Below are 10,188 nucleotides of genomic sequence, written 5' to 3' on the forward strand. Positions count from 1 at the left end.
GTGAATTTAGCAGGTGGTAAAATAGCAAAGGTCTCCAACATTGAATTCTTATAATATCAGCAGTTTTCAGAAGTGCAAGCAAATGAGCTTGCGCATAAAAAGGTGATGAAATGATCCAAAAAGGCTTCTCTGCTTATATTTTTAAGGATCTTCATATGTTCCTTAACACAGGATTAATTATGAAGCCTACTCATGGAGCCGTAGCATGATCTGGTATCGATTACATCGGGCTGACCTTGGATCGTCCCATTTGATGATGGTCTACACAAGAACCTGCAATTTAATGGTGGCGTTCAAAGTCAGAGATTAAACTCAGCAATTGCTTTTCTTTTTCTACTGAAAAAAAGTGACTTTTTGATACAGGCTAGTCGCTTAATTCTTGAAGAAAATATAAATATTTGAAGTGACATTAAACAAAACAATTATAATTCCATGTATGTCAGCTGGTAAAACCACTTAGTTATACTGGATCTTACCAACACTCCCATAAGTGGCAAGAACGAAGGTGGCCTGGTGACAGGTGTGTCACTGACCTCGGGTTCTCTGGTAGCAGAGAGCAATCCTTCTGGACCCAATTGTCTCCTACATGCATTACAAACTTGGTGCAACTGCTGTGGTGGCTTTAATGGAGCCAGGCAGTGGGTGTCCGGATGCTGACAAATCACAGCTGAGAATTCCACTGGCCCAGGCTCCCACTTCCTCCTATGAGCATTCTGGTTTGCTGTATTTGATGAAGCCAAAAATACGGAAAGTGAAAAGAGACATTTAAGTGTCTTGGATGTTAGCAGTGCAGGAAGTCTTTCTGGCCTTGGCAGCAGAGGCAGGCAGGATGGCACAGAGACTAAACTGTTGAACAGGAAGAAAGTAAGTGGTTGAAATGGACAGGAGTTAGTGGTTGAACAGGAAGAAAGCAAGAGACCAGCTACGATGACAAGGTCACTTCAGGGACTCAGCACACAATCAAAGACCTGGGCATAGCCTGGTGGCCACCCCTGCCTGTAGGTGCCACAGGGCATTGTGCCAAAAGGCACGCCATGGTGCATCCAAATCTGTCGCTGAGAAACCCACCTATCAAGCAGCCACAGGCACCAGAAAGATGTTATTTACTCAGTTCGAGGCCTATATTTCACTGAAGTTAGCAAAAGATGAATGCGTTCAACACATTCACAGTTGGATGTTGCCTACTGAAAATCAAAGTATGTTGGAAACAAGACACTTTTAAGAATTAAAGCCCTATTTGCAATGAGTGATGATAACCACTGGGTTTTGATTGTTTGAATATCTACCCAACAACCAATATTATTAGGAACAGGAGATAAGGATTTTAGATCTAATTCTACCCTCAAATAGATAGTTTACCGTAAGCAAACTAGATGGTCTCTCATAAAGTACCTTCTAGTAAAAATACTGCATCACACTCTGCTGGGTTTCCAAATGCATGGCACATTGCTGGGTTCCATGCTTCTTACACCTGATGGATAATTTACAATATTTTCTATTAATGACCTTGAAAGCATGTATGTTTACACAAGCCGGAGACTGCACATCTAAACTATTTAAATGGGAGCCAGTTTGCATTAGAAACTTCCTCCTTTATGTCGTTGGTTTAATGAATACATCTAGCTAGAGCTAACACACAGAACAGTCACAGCTTTGATTTTTAGAAACAATAAAAGCGATGTTACGTGGAATCAATATCCTTCCTGGATCAAGCAAGATAGCCCGATCACCCACACTTGTTACCAGACGTGGGTGGTCCCGCTCTCCCTTTCCAAGATGCTATGTGGCATCAGGCTCATGCAGGAGGCCAAGGTCACTCTGGTAGCCATCAGTCACACTGCTTTACCTTCACTTGTTCTGTCACCCAGTGACGGCCAAGAAAAAGTTGCTGATGATCATGAAGTAGGGAAGAGCTGTAGAAGACTGTCCGAGGATCCTAGGCTCCCTGGAGAGAGGGAGTGACAAAAGATGCCTCCAACAGCCAGAAAGAGCAAACGAAGAACAGCCAATCACCCTGACTGCTAGAATTCTAAGCAGAGCTGGAGTGACTGACAAGTCAAGCACACCAGTAAAGCCAGAGAGGGAAAACGAACCAAAACCCGGAGGCTTACTGATGGTCAGATGCCTGCTAAGGCAAAGCGTGTAGTGGTGGGGACACAAATATTTACTGGGAACCCACCACGTGCCAGGCATTTGCCAAGGCACTGGGGATGCCATAGCAAACAAGGGTCCCTGCCCTCACGCAGCCTGGACGTGCCTCCCGGAGGGAAGAATCCTAGCAAAAGAACCACAGGAAAGAGGGAAGGGTAGGCAGAGTCATGAACAGAGACTCTTCTTCAACTGATCGTGGATATGCTGTCCAGAACCATTATGCAAACAACTGCCTCTGCCCGTCAGAGCCAGGAAGGATCCTGGAGGTCAAGGGGCCACAAGCCGGCCCACTGTTCTTTCCACTCCAGAGACACCCAGAGCCAGGCAAGGTGGAGGGAAGGACGCTGGCACTTCCTCCATTTGGTTTAAGCACACCACTGACCTTATCAGCATCACCCCAGGCTGCAAGGCTGCTTGGTGCCCGCGGACCCAGGATGCAGGAGTTTGAGGTACATCTCAAGGCAGGGTCTGAGGGCAGCCAAGGCCAGACGCACATTAAGCCACCTAAGGAGGCTAAGGCCGTGATAGGGGCCGCAAGGCCTCCTGGAGCAGACTCTCTGGAGAGCAAGGCCTCTCTCTGCTGCCCGCTTTGGCAGCCCCTACTCTTCATGAGAGGCTACCAGGACCTCCAAAGGCCACAAACTTCCTGTATGTAAATTCATACTTGTACAAAGTGAACACCCATGTGCATCCCCAACCCTCAATCTTTTTACCCAACTATAAATTCCAGCAAAAATGCAAACCTTAAGTCAATTTGTGTTTTGTAACCATTTCCTCATTACATTGGGGGAACAATCAACACGCTGGTGTGATGTGCTATAAGCTGTGATGTTCAGAAGGTTAGGTGTATGAATGGTATTGTCGTCTTATGATGGTCTTATTTGGGACACAGCCCACTGTAAGCTGAGGGGCACGTGTACTCAACGGTGCCAAGAAGAGAGAGTAAGTCATAGGCGATGTCCAGGGGCCAGAGGGCTATATTCTACAGGGTCATGCAGAACTCACAGTTGGGGTGAGGACTATTTTAAGCTGAAGGCATTTGAGATTCAATAGATGTAGAAAGAAGCCTGTTGGAGCTTCCCTTATCTGACTAAAAACTGAAACTTCTGAAATGAGGCTGCCATAAATTCCTGCTTCGGGACAAGTCTATTCCCAGGAGACAGATCAAGGGTAAACACTCCATAAATCCCTCCGGGGGAGTTTCATGCCCAGGAAAAAGACAGCCTAGCCACACATTGTCACACACATTCTTATCTCCCATTTGTACTTCTGGAAACCCATCTGTCCTTCCTAAATATATGTAATTGTTCTCCCATAGAAGCCTTTTCTCCTTCCTTTTCCCTGCTAAACTAGGTATTTAATTCCCCTGTCCCAGCCAACCCTTTGAGTCACTCACGACTGAGCACATGTTGCATGCCTAAATAAACATTTTCTTGTATAATCTGTTTTTTTTTTTAAATCACTTTAATTTGCAAGCCCCAGACCCTGAACCTAAGACAGTATAGGAACTTTTTTCTTTTTTCCCCTCCCTGACAGTTTCCAACAAAACTGCATTTACAAAAACAGGTCACATATCTACCTCATTCCCACTCATCCCTCCCTTGGTCCTTAGATTCAGTAATATTACTCTGGACATACATACCCCCAAATCAGTTCGTTCTAACAATAGTTAGCTTACCTGGGTTTCATGACAAACTAAGAACCTGGAGTATTTTCATAATTATTTGGCATTCTATTTTGGAGATAAAAAAGCTTATAGATGAAACATTACAGCTTTACACATGCAACATGTTTTAAGAGACTGTTTCCAGACAACAGGAAAGACCGTAGAGCGAAGAACACTGACAATGGCTGTCATTCTGTCCACTGGAGAACTCAATATGTGAGATGTGTACAGATAGAATATGTGTATAGAGATATGAGAGGGAAGTTAACAGGGAATTGGCTCATGTCATTACGGTGGCTGAGAAGTCCCTCAAGAGGTCACTACAGGCTGGAGACCCTGGGATGCTGGTAGCATGGCTCCATCTAAGTTCGAGGGCTTGAGAACACAGGGGGCTGGTGATGTAAGTCCTAGGAGCCTGGATCTCCGGTGTCCTAGGCAGGAGACGAGAGCATGTTCCAGAGCCAAGAATGGGAGGGGGCGGGAACAATTCACCTCTGCCTGTGTCCCCTCTGGGTTACTGGCGGGATGGATGATGCCCGCCCACGCTGAGGCCAGGCCTCCCACATACTTCACGGAATCATGCTAGCCTCCTCTGGAAATGCCTGAAATAATGCTTATTCCTTAATCCAGTCAAGTTGACACCTCAAATTAACCACCACACCCACCAACAGCAAGTACTAATATCATCAGTGAGAAAATAATACAGTTCCAAACTTCATATTTAAAAATGCAAATTTATTACTTAAACAAGATGGGACACAATATAAAAGCCATTATGAGAGCTTCAGATTAAAGGCAACTCCTCATCTGATGGAATTTCTCAAAGACATGATAAATTCCTCCTCAGATGGACACAATTCCTGGTTCATTTACAGTTTGGATAGGCCTTAAGGTAGCTGCACAAATTTAGATTTGTCCAGGTTAATCTCAGCTCTAACATAGTAGTGTCTTATGCTGGTATACCTTTACCATCTCAATTCCCTAATAACTTACCTGTCATATATCTATATCTGTATCTCTGGGAAACTCCATGTCATGGAATGTCCCCCAAAGCTCATGTGTTGAAGGCTTCATTTGCCAACATATCCATGTTCAGGGATGGGGATTTTGGGAAGCAACTGGATTATGAGGACTGACCTCATGATGGGTTAATCCACTGAGGAATTCACAGCTAAATGGATCATTGGGAGGTGATGGAAACCATAGGAGGTAGAACTAGTTGGAGGAAGGGAGTCCTTGGGGGCACGCTCTTGGGGACTAAATCTTGTCCCTAGCCCTTTTCCAGCTCCTTCTTTTAATTTCCCTGCCCTCATGGAGTAAGTAGTTTTGCTGGGTCCCACCCCCTCCACCATGGTGTTCTGCCTCACCACAGGCCCACAGCACCTGGTCGAGTGACCATAGACTGAAACCCCTGAATCCATGAGCAAAGTCAATTTTTCCTCCTCTCAGTTGATTCTCTCAGGTATTTTGTCATAACAACAAAAAGCTGACCACAGAATAACACAATGGGACACTGTGCAAACTCCCCAAACACACTGAACATCCCTTTGAAGTGCTAAAGAACATGTCTGATTTAGCACAAGTAGAACTCCACTCATTTGAGGCACCCTAAGGCGAGAAGAAGATGCAAAGAGGTTCGAAAAGTCTTGGTTCAACTGAAAAACAGCCAGGTGCAGCGATGCATGCCTGTAATCCAGTGACCTGGGAGGCTGAGGCAGGAGGATTGCAAGCTGGAGGCCATTCTGGGCAATTTAGTGAGACCCTGTCTTGAAATAAAATAAAATGTAAAATAATGGCCTATGGATGTAGCTCCATGGCAGAGCATTTACCTAGTATATGCAAGGCCCTGGATTCAATCCCCATTACTGCAAAAACAAAACAACAAAACATCCCCCCACAAAAAACAAAACCCATCCACTTGTTAAGAATCATTTACTTTCACCCATTAATTATATTAATTATATGCATGTGTATGCGTGTCTGTGTGTGTGTGTGTGTGTGTGTGTGTGTGTGTGTGTACTCCTTCATGTTAACCAAAGAACATTCTATATTAAACAGTTGAAAAGAATGATAAATTAAACACCTGGTAGGTTTTACAGATATCTCTTTAAATAAGCCTATTCAAAAGCCATTCTTAAGATTATTTTCTTTGAGTAGAGAGTGTTTATTGCTGCAATCTCCTTACCTACCCTCAATACTGGTGATTCATGGCACGAGTTAAGACTCACACTGAAGTTGCAAAGAATTCCTAAAGGCAACGGTACTAAAATTAAGCACCTCGGGGAGTCAGCTGTCAGTTTGCTCATTACTTCTGCTTTTTCTTACTTCCAGCTGCAGTAACTCAATGAGGGTTGATTTTCCATTTAGGCAAAATGAGAAGGAAAGAAAAAAGTACAAACCTCAAAACTAGATATCGAACAGTGGTGCCAACAAATGCCATCCACCATTAATTCATCTTTCCTAACCTAACAATGAATCCAAAAGATGTTGCCTCTTGCTTTCTTAAATGTATTTTAAAGTCAATTTTGACAAAGTTTATCAACAATAAAATGTACATATTTTAAGTGTAGATTTTAATGAGTTTTGACAAAGGTACTCACCTGCGTGACCACTACACCAAGCAAGATTTTCCACCACCCCAAAACATTCCCTGGGCCTCGTCTAGTCCACCCATCCTTCCTGCCCTGACCCCGACCCTCCATGCCACGGCTCTGTGTTCCACCTTTGCATTTCTATATTTAAAACCAAAACCTACAGGTATTGGTTTAGGGGAAAGTGGTCATACTCTGTACTTTTGGGGTGTCCTGGCACCGTGTTTTTGGAAATAAAATCTTCATTCAACTTCACATTCATGTTTCCCAGAGAAAACCCTAGAGTAACAAATACCACTATCACACCTGACACTACAACATTACTGACAAATCCATTCCAATATATAATGGAGTATAAGGCACTCTTCTAGCATCAGGGGATCTAAAGAGGAAAGGATGGGGCCCTCCCTTGCTAAGTCCAGTGAGGGATATGGACAGCCATGCCAAACACAGGGACAACCACAGCACAGTGGCCTGGCCTTCATGCAAGAGTGGCAAGCGGAACAAGAAGGAGAACGAGGTGTGTGGGGAAACCAAGAAAGGCTTTTCACAGAAAGGTGCCATGTTAACTTCAAGGAAGAGACTCAGCACAGGAAAAGGCAGAACCCAAGGTTAGGCACACAGAGCAGTGCTGAGGAGGGACCAGGGCCTGTGACCTCCAGTCACTGCCTCTGCAAAAGGCTGACAGGTATGACAGCACCCGCCTCGCAGGTGGCTAAGACGCCAGGTGTCAACCCCGGGGAAGCCCAGGGGCAGCACCTGGCACTGGTTCAGCTGTGCTTGGAAATGTCACTATCAGACAAGATGGGAATGAGGAGGCTGGTAGGCCAGGCGGGCTGAGCGGTCCTGACCAATCCACTCAGCACGGCCCGGGAGAGGCAGGCAGAAAGAGACGGGCCAAGGTCCAACCTTGGCCACACTGCTTGAAAGCAGGACTGGGCTACAGGGCAGGCCCCAAGGCCAAAAGGGCACTTGTCCTTCCCTTTCTGGTCCCAAGGATACAGCAGCCTTCCCTGCAGGCTGGGATGCGTGAGGTCACTAGATGCCAGTCGGAGCAGAGACCAAAACAAGGCCCGAAGGAGGTCAAGGAGGTCAAGGAGGTCTGAGAGAGGAGGGAAGGTGAGTAAGAGGACAGGAGGGAGACCCACAGCAACACCCTCACCCGCCTCTCCAGTCCACGAGGGCTGCTGAGAAAGGGAGAAGCCTCCAGGAGAGGGGCCAGAAGCAGAAGTTCTCATTTTGGAGGAGAGATGGGGGACCAAGGAATGGGAGCGAACAGACAACCCCCACCCCACCCTCCTACTACCCAGAGTCTGGGCTTCATCCCATGAGCAACAGGGCTTATGAAGACTTCAGAGGGGAGACCAGCGGCAGCAACAGCAGCATCTCAGCCAGTGTGAAGTGGACGTTCAGGGGCATTAAGCGAACTCAGTGTGTAACCCTCATCACCATTTCCAGAATGTTTTCCAAGCCAAACAGAACTCTGTAGTTACTCAACATGAACTCCCCGTTTTCACCATGCCCCCAGCCCTTGCCAATCTTTATTTGACTTTGTTCCTATGAATTGTATATTCTAGATACCTCCTATAAGTAAAATCATAAGTAATATTGTTAGAGTACTTGTGTGGCTTATTTCACAAAGCATGTCTTTAGGGTCCGCTGATGTTGGACTATGTCACAATTTCCTTCCTTTTGATGGCTCTGAAACATTTAATTGTACGTTATTTTTCTAAAGCTCCTCTGGCAGAAGGAAGCCTGAAGGGGAAAGATGGGCAAGGCTGGAATAAAGGGATGGTGGTGCAGGAAGGGGGAAGAACAAATCAAGAATGCTTGGAAATTGGGTGGAAATAAAGAGTGAAGGTGGAATGTGGAATGATGCTTTGCTTGTTCGAACTTTGGTCAGGCTTTCGAATGTTCTGTTGGGTCCATCTGTGTACTTCCTTGTAATATCCACTTTTAATAAAGAACCCTGCTGAGTCAGTGTAGCAAGAATTCCCCACCTTCAGGTCTGGGGAGGTAGCTCAGTTGGTAGAGTGCTTGCCTCTCAAGCACAAGGTCCTGGGTTCAATCCCCAGCACCGCAAAAAAAAAAAAAAAAAAAAAAATTTAAGAATTCCCCACCTTCTGGTAGTGCCATCTTAGCAATATTATGTATTCCAATTTAGGAACACAGAAAATTTTTTCCATTTACTTGGGTCTTTTAAAATTTCATTGAATAGTCTGTGGTTTTCTTTGTACAAGTCTTGTACTTCCTTTGTGGAATTTATCCCTAAGTAAATTATTCTTTTTATGCTACAGTGAGTGAAATGTTTTATTGATTTCATTTTTGGAATGTTCATTCTATGTATATAAAAATATAACTGATTTTGATACATTAATCTTGATCTCTGCAACTATGCTAATCTAATGTTTTTCTATTATTTAGGAGTATAAAAATATTCACTTTATTTTTTATCATTTTTAATTGACATAAAATTTGTCTATATTTATTATTAAAAAAAAAAAGATTATCCCACCCTTGATATGATATTTGACCATCCTCAATATCTGACTAGGTTTCTCATCCTTTACCACCCTTGAGGTGATGTCTGATCACCCTGGCCTCTCTCTAGCATCTGGTTAGGTGAGTTTAGCTAGAATCCTCCTTACCCTGGATGTTTCCCCTCATCAATTTTCCATTCACTGACACCCACCTGCTCCTTGGCTGTCAATCCCCACATGCCCATTAAGCCCACTCTCCCCAACTGCAAGACCCCATTGCCAGGTCCAGAATAGAGGCGTTCCTTGCTGTACTGTAACAAGTATCAGTGAATACATTTCTTTAATAAGATCTCAGGTTTCTCATTGAAGCAGGTAGCCTTTTGTGTGTGTCCCCTGTACTGGGGACTGAACCCAGGGCACTCTACCACTGACCTACATCCCCAACCCCTCCTTTCTTATTTTGAGACAGGGTCTTGTTAAGCTGCTGAGGCTGGCCTTGAACTTGAGATCCTCCAGCATAGCTGGGATTACAGGTGTGTGCCACCTTACCTGGTGAAGGCAGCATTTTTGAGAAGCACAGCTCTGAAAAAAAAAAAAAAAAAAAAAAATGCAGAAAGGGGTGATAGAGATGGCCAATAGGCTCCAAATCCTGATGTTTTCTAATTACCAAAGTTGTAATTTCTCTGTGAGATTTAGACAACTATTGGGAAACTAGCACTACTGCATCATTTATATGGAGGTAAGTGGATTATTAGACAAAGAAATGAATATTTTCATAATTTCTAGAAAAAGTGATGGCATAAGAAAGGATTATGAATCATGAATGTAGGAAAATATTAAGCAACTCAGGGCACAATGCTCATCCTCTGCTGTCACTAATGACACTCAAATAAAAACGAAAACACTGTAAAAAATGTAATTTCTCTGAAAGTGATTCGTTTTATTCAAAAATTTTACATGTAAATAGCTTCTATTAAAAAATGTCCTGTTAAACCATAAAGCTTAAGATATCATCAAATAAATAATTTACTTCCAAAACACTCTAATTAAGTAAACATTTTAAAGTATAAATATTCTCAATGTGGTGTGTGTATAAGGGTATGTGTCATATTTATAAACATACTTATACATACAGGCCATGTGTTATCCAATTTGAAATTAAGAGACCACTAAGCCTTAAACTGGTTTTATTATGGAATCACTGTAATTATTCCTCATATCAACTGTATTCAATTTTAGGGGGAGTATAGCATTAACATCTTATGTGTAATCTATTAAGAGTCACTTAAACATCTCCATC

At 43.7% G+C, this 10,188-nt stretch overlaps 1 protein-coding gene across 5 annotated transcripts in view; it reads right to left on the reverse strand.

Annotated features, from left to right (window-relative positions):
- Nucleotides 1-10,188, reverse strand: part of RNF152 (ring finger protein 152) — a 102,030-nt gene that overhangs the window by 12,058 nt on the left and 79,784 nt on the right. Inside the window, exon 2 of one of the 5 annotated variants that reach the window (XM_079108424.1) lies at nucleotides 9,438-9,470. The exons of the other annotated variants lie outside the window; for them this stretch is intronic. The gene's annotated coding sequence lies outside the window, so the exon portion shown is untranslated. The remainder of the gene's footprint in view (nucleotides 1-9,437; nucleotides 9,471-10,188) is intronic. 5 annotated transcript variants of the gene reach the window in all.

Source organism: Sciurus vulgaris (genome assembly GCF_902686455.1).
Source record: "Sciurus vulgaris genome assembly, chromosome: 13".
Taxonomy (NCBI): domain Eukaryota; kingdom Metazoa; phylum Chordata; class Mammalia; order Rodentia; family Sciuridae; genus Sciurus; species Sciurus vulgaris.